Source organism: Columba livia, chromosome 3 (assembly GCF_036013475.1).
Source record: "Columba livia isolate bColLiv1 breed racing homer chromosome 3, bColLiv1.pat.W.v2, whole genome shotgun sequence".
In the NCBI taxonomy this organism is placed as follows: Eukaryota; Metazoa; Chordata; class Aves; order Columbiformes; family Columbidae; genus Columba; species Columba livia.
Genome location: NC_088604.1, coordinates 14,762,124 through 14,782,112, shown reverse-complemented (window position 1 = coordinate 14,782,112; position 19,989 = coordinate 14,762,124).

Genomic DNA, 19,989 nt, shown 5'->3' with positions numbered 1-19,989 from the left:
TACAACAGACAACACTAAATCAAATTCTTACTACAATTATTTCTATTGTTTTTGGACTTCCCGAGATAACTTTTTAGTATTTCAAAATACTATAGCTTGACCTGGTACCTTTTTGTTTAATCCAGGCATCTGAAAGCTGCTCTGTTGGTCCATGAAGGCAAGAGGCTTTACTGTTTCCTTTGAGCTACAAATGTGTGTGTATGGCTGAGACAAATTGCCTTGCACTTAGAGCGGTAGAGTCAAAAGGGTGAGGGAGCAAAGCGGAGCATTGGCACATGACTGACTAAATTGTTAATTTCTCTGTTGGATTCCTGTTGTAGTTTTGGTTTGGGTAAGGTAGCACGAATATAGTGTAAGAGCTTAGCATGAGTCAGGGGCCATTTCCATCACACAGTTTGGATGCCACCATCTTTTTGTGAGAGGTAAAAGAAATTAGTTGTCTTTAATGTAATTAACTTATGCTGGTCCACTTAGTCTCAAAGCCAGAGAAGTAAAATCCAGTTGTTTCCTATACAATTATCAGCATTGTGGTCACATTTGTTTTTCCTGTCTGCTGGTCCTTTTGCATGGATCACTCTATTAGAAAGAGTATTATAGGCTGGAATTGTAAATAGTCTATAGAATATACTTTTATTTTTCCAGGAAAGTCAGTTTTTTCTTGCAAAACACACTCATGTACTTTTTTACCTAGGAGGATCAAAGGAACATCAAAATGGGCAACTGTCCTGGTATGCCTAAGGCTGACTGATTATTACAGTGTCCGCCTTGCATAACTAAATGTGTCAAGGATTAAATCTAGGTAATCACAAATAGCTAGGCATTAGAAATAAATTTGAACTGCTGCATGGACCTGAGATGACAATGACATTTTAAAAAGGTGTTTTATTAAAAGTTTACAGTTTTGTTTCTTTCATCTATCATTTCTCCAGTGGGACTTCTATAGAAATAATTATATTTGTGGTATTTTGACTACTGTACAGATCTATGCCATCATATGTAAATTTAACAGTACAGTTATGCCACGGGGCCAGACTTTATGAAGTCAGGAGCCTTGTGAAAAATCGTGAGGTGTGACATTTATCTGTTTTGTTCACAAACTTATGAAACAGATGAGAATCTATGTCTGGTACTCCATTGGATTAGTAATTGTGTCAGTAGCACACACAATTTACTTCCAGTGTCAAAATGTAGTAATTTAATAAGAAAGTAAAAATATGCTGGTATCTTTTCATAAAGAGGGAAATAAAGGCAAATTTTTACCTAAAATGGAGTTTAAAACAAATCTAGTAATTCTATTTGTTTTAATTGTCTAATAGTTTAATAGTATAATAATTCTAAAAGTTTTAGAAAGTTGCAAGAGAAAACATAATGTAGGTTCAAATTAGTCCAGCCCTTTTTGCAAATCTGTAATTTTCCTCTCAGCCCAAAAACATTGATATAGAATTATACTTAATGTAGATCTGCACTGCAGTGTAAACAAAGCTATAAAGGGATTGCAATAATCTCCAAAACATGTTTTATTAATTTTTAAAAAAAGCATCATAAACTCTAGGTTAAAGTTAAATGTAATTTAAACACCAGCATGTTAAATGCAAACACTTACAAATGATACTGACTATTCCCTGTCATGTACATTATTATGATTTGGATCTATTGGCTTTTTTTTTTTTTTTTTAATTTACTGATGATGTCAATTCAGGAAGCAATTACTGTGTGTATTTATATAAAATTATAGAAATTTGAACAAAATATTTGTCCCTGAGCTTCCACTGTGTCAGCAGCTGAAACAAATGTGTATGTGCATTTCTCTGTGCTCAGTTTTTTGGGTCTATTACAGAGTTTTTGTGTGCTTCCACAGTACTTAGATCCATGATGCTGTGATCCTGATAAATATCTTTTACTACACCAACTCTTAACTTTTCATTCTGATAATAATTCTGAACTGCTTTTTCAAGGATTGCAAATGAACTGCTCCTGTGCAGCATAGCTTCTTCTATTTATAATTAAGACCAGTTGGTAAATTTGATTTTGTAAGTGGTTCTATTTTGAATATTTATAAATACAGAGATATATTAAAATGTTTTTAGCCTTTTGTTAATTGATGTACTTGAGGATGTATATAGATAAATCTGTAAACTCAACCGAACCCATGATACTCCAATTTATCGAGGCATCATATAATTGTAGAAACTTAATTTTTATCATTAAGATTGTCTGTGGTTGACTGTTCTGATCAATCCAATCTCATCTATAATGCAGTTTAAGCAAAGTATATTTTGAAATCAGGAATGGAACAAATTTATTCAGGAGGTTTTGCTGTAAAATACAAAGTAAAATCTCAACATACAGAATAGAGTGTTTAATAGATAAATGACATTCAGTCCACACAACTGAATTTCCTGCCTAAGGCAAATAATTTTTTTTCTTTTTTTTTTTTTTTTCTGTTGGTATGTCATTTAGTTTAATCAAAGATGATACAACATTTCTATTCCTTTTCTGATTTTAGTAATCCTTTTATAGAATAAAATTTTACCTACTAGTAGGAGTATGCCAAGTACTTCCTAATCTTTCTTATTCTCTTTTGACACTCAGTGCTAGGTAAAAAAACAGGTTAGAGGAAAGCAGTACACATGAAGCACTACTAAAGCTTGGATGTTTGTAGTTTAGTCCCTTTTCTTCTTATTCTCTAAGAAAGAAGATATAGAAGAAGACATAGGACAGAAGAGTATTAGCTTTCTTGTTTTTCTGGTTTGCCTAAATGAAATACTTCATACCAGCAAAGAATGAAGGGTATTTGAATTTTGTAGCAGGAATCTAGACAAAGAACAACTCTAGAAAAAGTTCCTCCCTGGTGCAGAAAGTCATTGATAAATAGACACAATCAATTAGGAAGAAAAAAATAAAAGGGAAATATTCCTTTAATATGTATATTTCTTGCATGATTCCTAAAGATAAGCTCCCAGTCTTTCGGGGATTTTTTTGTATCTTTATGAACAGAACATAAGGCTATTGCTGACGGAGCTCACAAATATCACAAAAATAGGTGGAGGAAGTCATGACAGGTCGCATCAGCAAAACCATCACACTACATGAGTAGCTGGCCTTATGATTCATGCTTGAATTCAAATAAGTACAAAGTCATGCATCCAGAAACAGGAAAAAGATCATATTTGTAGCATGTGAGGGCTACCACTACTTTGGAAAGCAATGACTTCCAGAGGGATGAAGCAGCCATGTGAGATAATGTATGTAACATGCATTTTCAGCATGTGCACATGTGCTTCTATTATTTCACTGATTAACTGGGAAATTTCAAATATAAATTGGAAGGGAATTTTACTTTTCTGTTCACTGTGGAAATAATTATTTATTTAGTGACAACTTTCGGTAATTGTACCTCAAGAAAAGATTATTAACTATTATAAATGCTTCGGAAGATGAACTAGTAATAGATGAACAAATATCTCTTATTCATTAGTTAGGAATTTCCAAAAAAAAACTATTAGAGCCTGCTGGAATGATTAAAACCAGAATTTTACTTTTTCTAAAAGCTGAATTTCAGTGTGACAGTAGACACCTGATTTACTCACGTATAAAGTTTATTGTATATTTTGTCTTGTCTTAACACATCTATGGCTCCTGCACTAGAGAGCTGGGTTTGGTTGTTTATTTATTTCTGGTTTTAAGAATTCAAAAATAAAGTCTGGAAGTCTTCACAGAGTTAAGATTCACTTTTAGATTCTGTGGTGATAGAAAAGAGACTATCAAAAGACTATGTTTGATATCATGACAGATAATTCATACTCAAGTAGACCAGAATCTCTCTGAAAGTTCTAGCTACTGTAAATGCTCCAAATGCTCTAATAACATTGGTCAGAGTTTATGCTGAAATGTAAATGTTTGCTTCCAATGAAACAAAACCAGAAAAATATTTTTGCAGGTGAGGTAGATTCATAGGATATTAATTTACTGGAAAATTTTTTTGAAAATAAGGGCTAAATATCACCTTTCTTTTGTCCCAGCTTCCTCTTTCTCTTTACTTCAGCACCATTTCCTTTCTTCCCATCACATCTCCCAGTCTCTTAGCGTGCCACAGTTAACCTAATAAATACTTTCATGCTACAACAATGGTTCTTTTAAATTCTGAAATACTGTTTTTTGCTCACTCACACTAATGAAGAACTATGTATCATGCAACATTTTGGTAAGTGAAATAGATTAACTTCCAGGAAGAGTAGAATTGATATGAGGGAATGGGAACTTGGGTTGATGAGAACAGAGCAATACCAAAATGTTTCATAATCAGTCCATATCCAAAGGACTCGGTGCAGTTCAAACATTCCTGAATTACAATCAAAATATTTGTGCTAACTCGTGGTGTTGTTTGATGTAATCAGGCACTCACCTGTGTGTACAAAACAGTTATTTATTTCTATTTCATTAAGAGTTAACAGTATTAATCATGGAACATAGCTCCACTTTGTCTATACTTGCAAGTGGTGTAGACAAATAAGAGTGGATATATAGAGACATCAGTTGATGCTGATGCTGTGATCCCAGTGACTGTTCTGCACATATTACAGAAGGTCTTTGCTCCTGACTAATTCTAGCCTGTTTGTGTGGGCTGAATGCCCTGTGAGTTGGTGGAGGACATCACGTGCAGTTCTGGAGTGCATCTGCTAGTTCAGTTCCACCTGATTTCACCCAGCTCATGGCACTTAAGGGTTGTTGTGTGATGTGAACAAAAGCCTGGTATGTCACCAGGGGTGACCAGGAAATTAACTTCAAAATTGCACTCCTTTCTGAACTGAAACACTAAGGGACATGTCACCAGTGCTATCAATGCTTGCCAGGTCATTATAAAGTTTTTAAAACATATTTGGAGAATATCAAGTTCAATGACAAAGTGATGTGAAGATATTTATGTGGTATTGCTCTTTTCAAATGAAGATTTGGTTGAACAAAAATGTATTAAATGGCTAATAATTTGTTCTAGGCTACATTTTACACTCAAATTTTATCAGAGATTGGGGTATAAATTTAATTAATTCATACACTTTTCACAGAATATATTTATTTCTGTATACTTGTTTTGTGTACTAGATTTTACACTCTTAACCTATTATAAGGGCCATAAATTACTTTATACACCAATGATAACTTAGATTCATAACAATAGGGTTAAGTTTTGCAGTCTTAAAGTTATTGGAAAAGAAATACTACAGTTTTCAGATACAAGTTCTGGAATTTTGAACTGTGCTTTTTATAAAAAGATTAAAAATCATTTCATGAAATAATACATCTTTCTGAAACATTAAAATGGTATGCCTCCTATTCTCCGCAAGTCAATAAAATCACAGTCGTTAGACTTGGAGAAGCTATCAGCTATCTGTAAAAATTAATGTATGATACCAAAGAGTTTATAGGACAGAGCAGTTAATTGTGCTCAGGTTCATTTAATTCATTTCATTTCTATATGAAATCATATTAGACAAGAACTAAAAGTTTTGGACTTCAGTATTTGTGCTCTTTACAAATAAACATAATTTACACTTTATGATGTAGTGTAAAATATACAAATACGTTTCATTAAGGATGACAGGGTTCAGTTCTGATATATACACTCGTATGTTCAGATTCTTTAGGCTTTAGTCAGATTATAAAGGCAATATATTGTAGGGTTAATTTAGATTCTTTATCTCCAAAATGTTGTAGAGCAAAGCACTTTTCTGTCAACAGCAAGACTAATTACTATGCCTTGATAGAAGTTCCTTAGAAGATCAGACATATCAGTATAAATAAACACTCAGTTTCTAGAAGAAAATTATAGTGCATCAGGCAGATAGCTTTGCTAATTATTCAGAATGCCTTTACCTGTTGAAGAACCAAAACAAGGAATCCTAAAATAAAATACATGCACAGGATAATTTACACTAGCTATAGACTATTTACCCGGGGAACACTTTGTTCAGCTGCAATTATCTTCTGGAATACTTTATGAAGAAGTGTCTTAGTCAAAAGCATAACGAAGTAAATTCTAGAGATATCATTCATTCATTAGAGGAATGAGAAATTAAAATTACCATATCTTAGTTTGGCAGCAATGTGCAAAAATACTGATCTGAAACTTGAGCATAAATGCTCACTTTAAAAGTGTTACCCTGACCTCAGAGTGGCCAGGATACTTTTCATATTTTGAAATGTTCTCCTGCTGACAGAGCGTCAGTGTGATGATCAAACACATCACAATGTCCTTTTCCCTTCTATTTAGGATACATTTGCTGTTCCTGTTGCTGCTTCTAACAAGAACAGGTTGCAGTCATTTAGACCCTAGCAAAGGTTCTAGTGAAGAACAGACGGGTCTTAAAACTCCACCTAAACTAACTAGACTTGGTGATATTTCTATTGGAATAATTTTAAACCACCTCTTAGCTCAGAGAACCATTTAGTTGCTGCCCATTCACATATATTTGAATCTGGGAATAGGACCTGGAGTAAGGATGGCTATAATACAATGTTTATTCACTAGAAATTATACTGCTAACAAAGTAACCATAACTATTTTTCTGCTCCTTCCAGAAGGGAGGAAGGGGAAGAAGAAAAAAAAGATACTGTCTTTGAAATTACATATGTGGCTGTAATGAAAATTATTGCTTAATTTCTTAATCTGATTGCTTTAAAGATAAAATATATCAGGTCTATCTGTAATAACACATTTTAGTGCCCTAAGTCACTGGAATTAGTATTTTCACATCTTAGGCTCTCTATCATTAAATAGAATCAAATGGTCTTAACTACTGAATTTATCTGTTCAAATGCATCTGTTTATTCAATCTGTCTATAGAAGCCCTCAAATATCACTTCACCTCTAAACAGGTATCTCCCCTGACAATAATGTAAGGTGTCTAAGGACAAGTTCTGCCACCACGTGCTCTCAGACAAACCTGTTGCAAGAAAGGGAATAGGAATGCACTCTTCTCATATATAGTTCAAAAAGGCATGTAGAATTGTCTTAATGAAACTGGGGTGTCTCTGCCAGATACACTTGAATCTTCACCCTCTGTTTTTGTTAAGTATTCTCAGTTCAAACAAGTTTGTAATTGCAGTCTCAAAATGCAGTCTAAGACCATTTATTATACATCAACTCTGAAAAAGTTTTTTAAAACCCCTCAAAGTACCGGGCTTTAACTTCCAACAATTTTATGTATGTCTTGTTTGCTTTAAACAGTCCATTAATAAAATGCTCTTGTGACTGGTATAATATATTTTTCTATATTATATTTTAAAAAAATAAATATTAAATGTTTATGATATGAATGCATGCACTTGCGTTTAAAAATGTTTGCAAGCATGTGCAAGTGACCCATAAACTCATTTAAGAAAACATCACTAGGTAAGTGATAAGTAAATGAAGTGGAAATGCAAATCCAAATGTCAACATCTCAAAGCCTTGTGGAGATACTAAGCAAGTTCTAAATGTTTGTAAGGAGAGAGTGGGCCTGAATATATGCACTAAATTACAGACATTAGAAAGTTTTGTGTCCTTGAGGTGTATGATGTTCCTCCTGATGAAAGTGAGGCTTGCCATACTAAGCTCACTCTGGTACAGCTGTCATGAGAGAGCTCTTTTCCTTCCTAAACATCTCTAGAAAAAAAATCAATATAATTTAAACTTCTTCAGAAGAGAGTATTTCTCCCTCATCTGTTTTGTCCTCTCCTGAGGTATATCTTGTCTCTCATTATCTGATCAAACCAAGTAAATACAACTGCAGAAACTCCTCTGCTTAATGGTCTTAAAATACCAGGCAAATATAACAGAACTAGAATACCTTAATATCAGGGAAAACCCAAGAGCCTACTACATACTATGAAAATATGTCTTCCTTTTTTTTTTTTTTTATTATTTTTCATGTTGACATGATTATTCATTTATTTCTCAGTTGTTGGCAGCTTTGTTGATCTCAGAGTTTGGGTGCCAGGCTTTCTGTGATGGAATGAAAGAATGACTTCTCCTAAGCCAGATTTAATCCATTTCATAGTAAGTTATTGAGCTTTTTGTTAACTTTACTGGAGAGTCTGGATAAGAACCAGAAAGGCACTTGTATCTTGAATTAGACTGAAGAGGAAATTAGCTCTGTAAAATGACCTCAGTAAACTGCATATGAAACTAAAAAACTGTGTGTAGTGTTAAAAAGTAACTTATCTGGGCATTTTAGCACTCATCAGAGAAACTCTGGACATGGTAGATTCATTTGTCTAAAGTTAGTCCCTTTACTTATCTTGAAAATGAGCGACAGTCTACTTTACATGTCCATAATATGCTGGTTCAAAAAAACTATACATATATATATATATAAAACCTCAATCCAAACCAAAACACAAAAATGGCAGTTCTTGCCCACGCATCTTGTTAGTTATTATATTTCACCATTTTGGAGATGGAGATCTAGGTTTCAATTTGCCTCTGGTAAAATCTTCTCAAGTTGCATGGTTTAAATCAAATTAGCATCCAAATGATTTATTGATTTAATGACCTATATGTAGCTAGCAGTAGCTGAATTATACATTCAAGATCAATATCAATAATATCACAGATAAACTATAATACTGGATGGTTAAAAACTTTATGAACACCTGCAAATCTCTGAACACTCTTCTAAGACTAATGCCAGAAAGCTCTCATCACCTCCACCATCACACACACATGGACAAAGAGTTCTCTGGTGTTTTGTTTATACCAGGACAACTTTCATCCAGATGTTACTTTTCCTTTGGAACCAGGAGGGAAATCAAGATACCCACAAAGTATGATGCTTAAATGAGACTTACTAGTTCCTGTGCAATAGAACAAAACAGTCATTAGCTCATTTTTGACACGAGTTTGCTCTACCATGAGGATACAAAAACTCAGAATTTCTGTCACTGCAGTTCAGTGCATGGGATAGACATCCCTTTGTGTATATAACTTTCATCAGACAATTTAAGGACATGGATTCTTCACCATAGCCAAATATTAGGCATTATAATACAGAGCTAATCTTCTCCTGCAGATCCTGTTTAGCAGAGCTATAGCAGCCACAGAGGTTCAGAGCTCGGCTGTACTCGTTTCTGTTTTTTCTGGGAAAGTCAGGGCAGTGGGTTCCTCACCCTTGGCCATCTACTAGGCATGTCCGTGCAGTGTCAGACATAATTGAGTCTTGTGTGCAGAGCTTGACAGTGGCTTTTGTTATATTTGGAGCAATTTAGAATTTAATTCAACCAAATAACCTTTTTTCTTTAAAAAATTTCATTAATAATGGCATTATTTGTCATACATAATATGGTTTAATTGCACTGTTTAAAGCTCAACATTGCTCATGTTGAACTGATTTTAATCTAAATGGAAAGTAAATGGGTTTAAAAAAGAATTGCATTTGCAGATTTTATTCCAGTATTTCTTTCACTTAATATTGTAAATGATGCTTTATTTGAAAGTGTTCTCTGTTTACCAAAATTATTATGCAAAGAAATTAAGTGATCTAACATGTATGCAGAAGACATCTAAATGGTGTTTGTAAATCAGAGAGTTAATTTAGAAAACTGCATGCTACTTATAACTAAGAATATAGACTAGAAAAACAGTACAACTGTGATTGCATTTTGATGTGGGAAAAAACAATATTTGGACTCTTATTCCAAGCAGAATCTAAAAAGGGGACTGCCATAATTGATTTTGAAGTGCCATTTCCCATTTGCAAAGTTTTTTTTATATCCTATCTCTTCATTCAAGATCATTTAAAGCCTTATCTACATATTATGTCGACAAATCTCTGGCCAAATATTCTGACATTTTTCAAAACAAGTTGTTGTCTCCATAAGAGATGATGTGGCTGTGGGGGTAATAAAAGAAAGTCCAGTAGGCAGGTGCTTGGAGCAATGACCTTTTTTGAGTGACTTTGTTTTCCCTACAATCTTCATTTTTCTTGATTTTGAGACAAAAATATGATATTTTCTAGGGCTTTGACACAAGAGTTAAAAAAACTTCTGACACTTTCATGTGGTTTTGCAGTGTGATGTCTACACACTGCCTCATTTAGAAAAAGTGAACCCCAAACATTTTCAGCCTGGCTTCAAAGCTACCTCAATATGCACTCAGAGCCTCTATATAATATCAGAAATACTATTTAAGTGGATTGAGTAAACAGCCTTAGCCTGACCATTGATCAAGCACTGGAAATGTGTAGGTCATTATAAAAGGTAACTGCAGAAAATGATAAATCATGTTGTGTGTTTTGTTTACTGAAGATATCTGTTGCAGCATACAGGGATAACATTTGTCTGATAAAAGAGGGATAACATTTGAAATAACTATGAATACACCTATGAGTTTTGAAAAATACTTTGGCACTCACCTAGCCCTTCATCACTTTCAAAATTACGTGTTTTTTACAGAAACTTTTTCTTGGATACTCAACAGAATGTTGATTTAGCACTAAAGTCTTTCTAAAATAATAATCAAAAGCCACCGGTGGGCAGGGATTATAAGCAAACTGTTTTTAGACTTCTGCAAATGCCTCAAAATCAGAGTAGAATGGTATTAGAGCTGTGCAAAACTCAGCAGTTCCACTTGTCAAGACATTTAAATGGTTTCATGGCCATGGGGTTTTTATTCAGCTCACTCTGTGCACTTTTCCATTCCCAGTTCCACTTCTGTTGCCTTGAGGTCAGTTCATATATCATGTGCTCCAGCCTCTTGAACATCTCCAAGTTTAGCAACATCTTTCTTATATTTGGCAAACGAAAAACTGGGACAAATTTCCAGGTGCAGCCTAACAAGTACTGAGTAGAGATGGGGATGTCTGCTTTCCTTATTCTTACGGCTGTGCTCATGGTCCTACAGTCCAGGACGCAGTCAGCCTGCCATGCTGCCTGGTTTTAATGCTCCAGTTTGTCTCCAGGGGATCCTAGGGCCTTTTTGGAGGAGCTGCTCCCCTGCCAGGCACTGTTCAGCCTGTATCAGTGTAAGGTAGTCTGCAATATGTAACATGTGTGTGTGATAAATATATTTGTGATATGTAATTCTACAGAAGGTTAAAGATCTGTAGAACTATCATATCTTTTCCATTGTGGGAAGTTTATTGTTAACAAGAAATAAAAATATTTTTCTTAAACCTGTCTTAGAAAATACTGGCAGAGGAGATATAGTCAATGTTGCAGAAATATGCAACATATGCAATTGTGCCACTAACAAACATAGCATCACTGAGGATGAGTTATTACATTCCAAATAGGCCCATCACTAAATGCACCAGTCGTGACACATGGAATGTCACAGGAAGTATCTTCACAAACTTTAACATGCAGTTGCCAGGGTTGGTGGGAATCACCTGCCTAGATTGTGAAGCTTATTAATATGGGAAGAAATTTAGACTCCTAAAATGAAAAAATACCGAAAAGGATTGAATACTCATTTGAATTATCAAGAATTATTATGGTAAAGCCCAACATTGGAACATTGGAATACACGACCTTGTCCTTTAGGTGGAATACCAGTCTAAAATCAGAATTGAAAAGCAAAATAGAAAAGTGAAATCAATTTCATACCATTGGTCTGAAGCAATATAACAATTTGTATGAGGAAAAGAGTTGCTATTAGTTGAGTTCAGCAATGATTAAAAAACAAATAAGTTTCTGATGAAGTATTCCAATATTTAAAAGGTAATGTGGATAGGTATCCTGTTAGGGATAAGCAGTATCAATTATTCAGACAGGAAGGGTAAAGAGGATGCTCTATATAATTTTTTTCAGATACCACAAAAAAAAGTAAAAGAAAAAAAGTTGAAAAAAAAATAATTCTCCCATATTTCTGCAAGAGCCAAAACACTGAGTGAGAAGAAAGTAAGCAGTAACATCTATCAAGGAACCTCATCACACACAGTAGGTAAATGACTTTCTCATTAGACGAACAACAATATTAATAAAATACAAGGGGCTGCAGACACTCATTCATACTGAGCCTCGAGCCATCAGAGGTTGGTGGCAGCGGTGATTATACCAACAGAATCTATTAAAATTTTCCCTTCAGTGCCCTCTGCTGACTAGCTGACTTTAATGATCATGAACTGCAGGATACTAGTTGTGAAATAACTATCACCATTGAACTTCATCTCTCTAAGTAAATATGTATTTTAATGAAAAACTCCACTGGGCCAGGAGTGTCAAAAAATGTGGTTGCTCTTGCCTGTTTCTTAAAGATATTTTTTTTGATGGATGGCAGTGGGACAGTGAGAACTCATACACATTATTTTCTCTCAATACTGCTATCAGTCATGAAGTCATCAAATAAGTACTACCACAGTTGTCATTAGCAGAACAGTGATATGACTGTAAGAAAATCACAAACACAAACTTACTTGGCCTTTAGTTACAAACCTCTCTATGCAGATGTCTTAAGCGAGGCTGAAACTAGATTTTTAGGCTGATATTTTGCTTTGATTTGGATTTGTTGATCAGAAATCAGGAGGTGGAATATTTCTAAGTCTTAGGGAATTCAGCTGTATATTAGGATGCCAAGGGTTCAAATGAAAACAATCCACCTGCACTTCTACATGCTGTGCATATAAAATGGGATCAAGATTTACAAAGAAATTTGGTTTGAGGTGGGGCACAGGGGTGATAGCAAACCTTGGTGGCCAGGGCTTGCTTTAAAGTGTCTGTCCTCTCCCACTTCATGGATTATAAGATTACTTGGATGCTCTGGAATTACTCGGCTCAAAACTTTGAATCATATAATTTTTTTCTAGTACCACTAATGCAGCTGGTTCTGCAAATGAAGCCATCTTGTGTATTTGTATCCTAAGTGAAAAGTTCTTCTTCTTCCCCCAGAAACATTGCTCTGTCATGGGAGGCCACTTGCAGGGGGAATAAGGAGAGAGTTAACCAATACCAGCCTTCTCTTCTGCTGCTTCCCTGGACCAGCCCCCTGGTGAAGGCATTTCCATGTGGTTTTATCTGAAATCCAAGTGTCACAGCTGCATGTGTCTCCAGATTGAAGGAAAATTTAATATCAGTCCTTCTGAATTGATTCCCTGGAGCTTCATGTTGCTCTAATTTTCATCTACCTAAATTTCTGGTGGCATAGATAAAAGGGGCAATGAGGGTGGCAAATTCCAGCTAGTCTCTCCTGCTGTGAAAGCTAAGAAAGGTCATCTGGAATATGTGAATACATCTAGCAGCAGTAGAAAGTAATAAGCTCCACAAAACAGAATCTTCCATTCAATTTATATTTTATGTTCTTCAGCAATGATCTGTATAGCCTTCCTGGGAAGTTGCCAAAATTTGAATTACATTATCTGTACTGATTTACAGGACATATCTGGGAGTAGGAGTGTGGAAATGTTCTGTATTGGGAAGTCCTAAAATTATATTATTTGGGAATGCAAAGAGTCATTGCTGCCTCTCTGAGTTTAAGAACACTGTGCACCATAGATTTATCATCCAAAGTCATTATTACTTATAATTTTAAAAACACATTGCCAAATTTTGCAGTGCTTATTCACTCTGCCTGTCTGTGGACATAGTGAACAGAGCAGCAGGTATGCCTATTTTTCCTACCTTTTTCTCTTTCGTAGAGTCTGCATGAGAGAAATGATACCTGTCATATCTCAAAGAATAGTTTTTGCTAACACAATTCATTCAAAATAACTCAAAACAGAAAGGAATTTATTAGTATCCAGCAGACTTCATGTAATCTATACTTTAGCATACTCCAGACATTACTGGTGTAGTGCTAGCGGGGGAAACAGCCAGAAGCTGAAACAGTTCAGGTGTCTCCAACTTTTTTCTCAGCTGGATAAGCCTATATTTGATAGATGTTATAAAGAGGATAGAGTGCTCATTCTCCATTCAGCCCCCTTTCTTTCCTCATTCATCCTGTTTGCTCAGGAGGTCATATAACACAGGAAAAGTTGTGGGGTTGCATAACTGTGGCGCTGCAATTTCAGCTGTTGTCATCCTGTGGAATAAGGCCTGGACCTTGTAGGCACTGATCCTTGTCTCATAAAAAAATGAGGATGAGGTGCTTCATCCATAGGGCTTTTGAAACCTTTCTTAAGTGCAAAATGATGGGAGACAGTGGCTCAGAAAATTGGCTTCTAAGGATTTTTTTGTCCTAGTTTCTCTCTCCTTTTCTGCCTACAATATGAGCAACCACAACAACTTTATGGTAATTTTGATATGGAAATTTTCAGGGTAGTTATGACCGTGAAACTCCTGCAGAGTTCAGAAATAAGGATATTAGGAGTTTCTTCACAGACTTGATTCCCATCATATTGCCATGCCTTGACGCACACAGTATCTCTGTAAGGTCATGAAACATTATTGATTATCATTCATGTTCTATTTTTTGGGAACTGAGATGGAAATTAAATTTTCTGAGGTTGCACAGGCAGAACTCAAGCTTGTCTCCTTTGTCTTTTGTGTTTGAGCTTATCCTTTAACTGCAAGCTAATGCAGTCTCTACATTTTACAAAGAAAATATAATGAAATCGTTTTTTGATATAAGACATTCATGTGGCTTATAAGGGAAAAAGAAGTGGATGTCCGTCAAACTCCACTGTTGAGAGGGAAAGCTACAATAAGTTTTCACATAGGCCTGTGCACATTTGGTCTGGATGGTGTGAGCACAAATAGGGAAAGCTGCAGCTTGGCTTCAGTTCTTCCTTACCTCCACATGAGCTGATCCTGGTTTCACTTCCAGTGGAGATCAGAGGACTGCTCCTAATTTTGTTTTTTTGCCTCCTGTTGCAGTCATAAGCTGTAAGGCTTATTAGGAGGGATTTGTATTTGTCTGAAGTATCAGTAACACCTCCAAACTTCTTCTGCTCCAATATGTCTATTCACTCAAACAAAAAATTTAAAATGGATGTACTATTTTTTTTCCCCAACAAATTCAGCTTGCAGTAAGCTTAAGAAAGAGAAGAAAATGAGCATGCACAAGTTTCAACAAAAGATACACTTTCCTGAACTGAAACAATGTTGTTTTTAATACATTTGTTGTTCTCTACTGTCATCATGGCTTGTTTTGGCCTAAATGTTAATTAAAAACAAACAACTCCCCCATGTTTCAAATGATCCAGTGTAGCTGTAGGTGCCAATTCCTACATTTCCTTGAGACTCTTCTTGCAGGAGAACAACAGATAATTTGAAAACATATGTATTTATTTTTGCTTTGGGACATAATAATATGAAGCTTTATGGTAAGCATATTTGATTTTCATTCTATTTGCTGTGCTGATGACTAAAAATAGGTGAGAAGACAGAATACACTAATGTGTAGCAGAGAAACCTCATGGTATAAGGGTAATAAATAGATTATATTTCTCTGAAATTAAACAGATTAATTTGCTGCTCCACAATGCTGCTGATTTGAGTCTTAAAATTCCATATGTTCTATAACACTCCATGTTTGATGGTGTGAAAGTCTCCATACTGTAGCAGGAAAGCAATGTGGGCCCAAATCCATAACTACTCTTTCAGTCAAGGCATTTCCCCTTAAGTGTTTTGAATAAAGAATACAAGATTATACTATCCTCAGAATTTCATTATAATTAAAGACAGAAATAGAGGTGGTTGAGGGATATCTTAAGACCTTTGTGTTAGGAATAAAAACAAATACTCACAGATGTTCTTGGAAGTGCATCAGGAAAAAAAAGAAGTAATTGAAAGAGAAATTAAAGATGTCCAAGATACTGTGAATCTCATGGAAACATCAGTGTTATATTTGTTAATTATGTTGTTACATCTGCTGGATATTCTGGTAAGGTATTCATTTTTTCATTGAAAGCACATCAGCCATTTCTCCATAAGAATATTTCCTCTCCTTAGACACTAGCGCCTTTATCATGCAAATCTTGCAATTTCATTTTATGAAGGGACTCTCCTAACCTCAATCAGATATTAGTACTTGGGAAAGAAGCGATAGCTGGTTGCAGTTCTATTCCAGATAGCACAGTCACCTTACTGTCCCAGCACCTGGAAGCACTGAGCAGTGAGCTGACCATCCACCAGATCTAGTTCTCTCTCTCTGCCTCCCATTTTCTGTTTGGGGAGATACAGAACTGTATCTACATTGCAGTGTTTTGATCCAGATTGAGGTTTTACTTTTCCAGATGTTCATTCTCTTATATGCCTAGGTCAGCGAAAGTAAGGGCATAGAAGTGTATGTTTCATCCAGAATGAAAGGAGAGAAATGTTTGCTCCTGTGGAAGTCATATGAACACTCCAGTTGGGGATGATCTCCTCAAAGAAACATGAAGTCTTTACAGGTAATGCAGTTCTGAGAGGAAGTTCCAAGAAACTGTGGCTTTCTTTAAGGATGTATTTTAAGAAAAAACAGTTCTATGATACCATTAAAGTATTTTTTATTTCAGAATCTGAAATTTTTATGCCTTACTGTATAAAAAGGCAAAACTCAAGTGCTCGAAGGGAAAGGCAATTGAGAGATAATTGCAAGATGAAGGATAGATGAGATTGAAGCTAGACATGCTAAAATATGAGGTCTTCCAAAAATGATAGTCAAAAAAGTTTTGTCAAAGACACTTCTTAAATCTTGCTGCAGAAAAAATAATGATCTATGGTAGCTATTAGAAGACAAATTAATTGCCTTAGAAATGTGGTTTTTTATGTTCCAGATAATAATAATAATTTTTTATTTAGTTTTCACTTACTGCCCCAGCCGTGTTGTCTAGTTTATATTAGTCAGAGATTATACTTATTTTTTTTTTTCCAGGGAAATTAGATTTTAATTATTTTTGTGTACTTCATGCCTATATCAATAGCTTGAAAGAGTTAGGTTATGGGGTTAAATTAAGTCTGATGGGTAAGCTTTACTTTTCACCCTGCCTTACTTCTCTAAATCCTGACCAAGGACTATTGTGATGTCTATTTCTTTTTATGAAATGCATAGTAGGTCAAATTGTCTTTCTAAAGCTTTCTCCCTACAGCTTCTAGATAGTTTTTACGATTTTTCTTTAAAAGGGATGAATGTTTCTGAAAGTTCTACTTACAGTTGATAATAGTCACAGAGACTTAATTCCTCTATTTACTGAGGAAAGATGTGGGGAGTTTTTCTTGAAACTGTGATTACTCCTCAACTTTGAGATTTTATCCTCATTGTTCCAGTGTGAAGCCTGCAGGAAGACAGGTATATGAGGAAAAATATGTGATGACTCCTTAAGCGTATGTTCAGAAATTTATCATATTCTTACTTCCAGAAATGCCACTCAAGACGTCTAATAACAGCAAACATAGAAGATTGTTTTGGCATGTAGGCAGGTATTAAAAATGAAAGGGATTGTTTAGACTACCCTGTTTTGCAGAACAGATCACAGAGTTTGGCCTAGATTTCAATTAATAATCTGGAAATTTGGTAGCATTTTCGAGCATTTTTTTGATCAATAATTTCAGAGATGAGAATGTACATTTATAATTTATGATAAAATAATCTGTACACTATGGCATGGGACATGCTTTATGTGTGTTTTCACCACAAAATCTAATGAAAGTCTGAAAAAATGAGCTGGTTTTAATTTTAAGCTATGGGTCTTACTTTCTTTTTCCTTTTTTTTTTTTTTTCTTACAATCAGAGCTAATACATGTTTCAAGAGGGTGCCCAGCTACTTCTCAGAATTCTTCCACTTGATTCATCAATTTGAATTAAATTCAATTCACATTAAATTCTAGTTTTAACTTACATTATTATTACTACAGGTTATCACAAACCACTCTCTCTGACTTTAATAGTTATTTTAATACTTTACCTGTTGCTTTATTCATAATGTCTAATTTGTGCAGGGTTATTAAAATCATGGTGCAATACACTTTCTCATTAATCTTTGGAATTCTGCATTTGTTTCAAACAACCTTGACTTCTAAGATTCATTTTCTTCTCTATGTAGTTATGCTGTAATAAAACTAGTATTGGAGGTACAGAAGGTTCCACTCACCCATACAAAGGCATCAAGTGCCATATAAGATGTCTTAGACCATTCTGTCTGCCTACACAGGGCACAAATCTCCCTGTATTTATCATATCATGTCTACCACCTCTGTGCATATGTCTTAGGCATACAAGACATGAGGAGTCAAATAGCACTAGAAAGTTATTTGTAGAATACTGAATTGAGACTAAGGGCACTCCATAATGTGTGATTCATCATATCCAACCTTTCAAAGTATCGAGTTAAGAGACTGCTGTAGTTAGTGAAGGGAAAACTATACAAGGGAATTCAGTCCAATCTAACATGGGACACAACTCAATTGCCATACTACAGTCTTCAATGACACTTTTGATGTCCTGTAGCAATTTACCAGCCCTCCAGTTGCCACAGGATGTTTAGATTGATCAAGGTTTCAGATTATAATAATTTTTGTAACTTTTTCATCCTCTTTTATTTACACTCTGAGTAATCCCTCAAGCAATGGCATGTCGTTTTTATCCCATAAAATACAGCCAATGGAGTGTGTAAGCGTCTTAATGAACAAACCACATACTCCTGCTAACACAACAGCAGATCTGGGCATATTCAAAGTACCTATGGTGGGCAGATTTACTGTTAGTTCCCACTCAAGAGCAGCCACTCTCCCTTGAAATCAAACTAATATTCTCTCAACATCTGTCAAGAAGAAAGTAATGAGATTCCCATTTGACATTTTTCCATGCCACAGACAAACATTTTTATAATAAATCTGATTAAGTTAGGATAGGGAGTCCCCACAGCCAAAGAGTAGTTTTGAAGAAACCAAAATAAACTGAAAGAAATTGTGCATCAACACATAGAAAAAGGAGTTCTTGCAAAGAGAATGAACATCAACTTAACAGATATATAATCTCATTCTAAATGTTGTTCACATGACAGATGCACAACACACTGTACTCTGAATACGCTGTTGTTAGAAAGAGAGAATGCTTGCCCAGGGAGAATCCAGGACACCCATGTACAAAAGAATAAAAAAATATATAGGAAGAGTTGTGAAATGTGTAAGTACACAGATTAGAAATGCTGAATTAGTGGATTTTTTTTCCCACACAGGTATATGCATCTTTCTTCTTATTTCTTTCCTTCACTGTGTTTTACATTTTTATAGATTTCTGCTCCCACTGTTCACATATTATGGCATTAAACACTGCTTTATTATTCTAAAGTCATTCATTCACTTTCATTGGAAAATTGGATTGTATCATGAGGTTCATAGGACAGAATAAAGAATATTCATTTTCCCTGCATTTCTTTATTGTTTTATGTTTTAGCATGCAAAATTTTTTTTCCAGAAAATTCACTCCTGACGCAAATTCTTTTAACAATACGGGTATTGTGTCAAATTGTTTATGCTTTATATCACCAAAATGTGTAATTTATGTAAACTTCTGAGCTCTATTAAAATATATACATTTGTATGGGATGTTATTGCATTCCTGTTTCATGCAACAATACAGCTTCTGATGACATGAAGAGAGTATTATTCTGCTTTTTGTTTAGATTATCTTCACAGCACAATTAAATTTATTTGTTTACACTTCACTGCAAAATGACAAGGATCATCAAAAGGCTATTATTTGTATACAGCATAAAAAAACAAACAAAGCAAACAAGGTTACTTTTGTTTTCATTAATAAGGAAGGGAAACATATAAAAAACTCATTTGCTCATCGATGTGGAAGTTGAGACAAAGTCATAATGCCTATATCAGTTTAATAGAGGGTATTTTGGAGAAGTTATTTGGGAAACTGTTCCTTGTCTCCTGGGATTAACTGCTTGTTCCTTAGATAATTACTACACTGATCTGTATTGTCCTAGCAAACCGCTTTGGAAGGTAAGCTTAAGTATGTGCTTGTACTTACCCTTGATGCTTAATATATCCTTATGCTATCTATTTATGAACTCAGAAGAATTCAGTAGACACTGCTATATTTCTTATTGGAAAATAGATTTTTCTGTACCACAGAGGCAA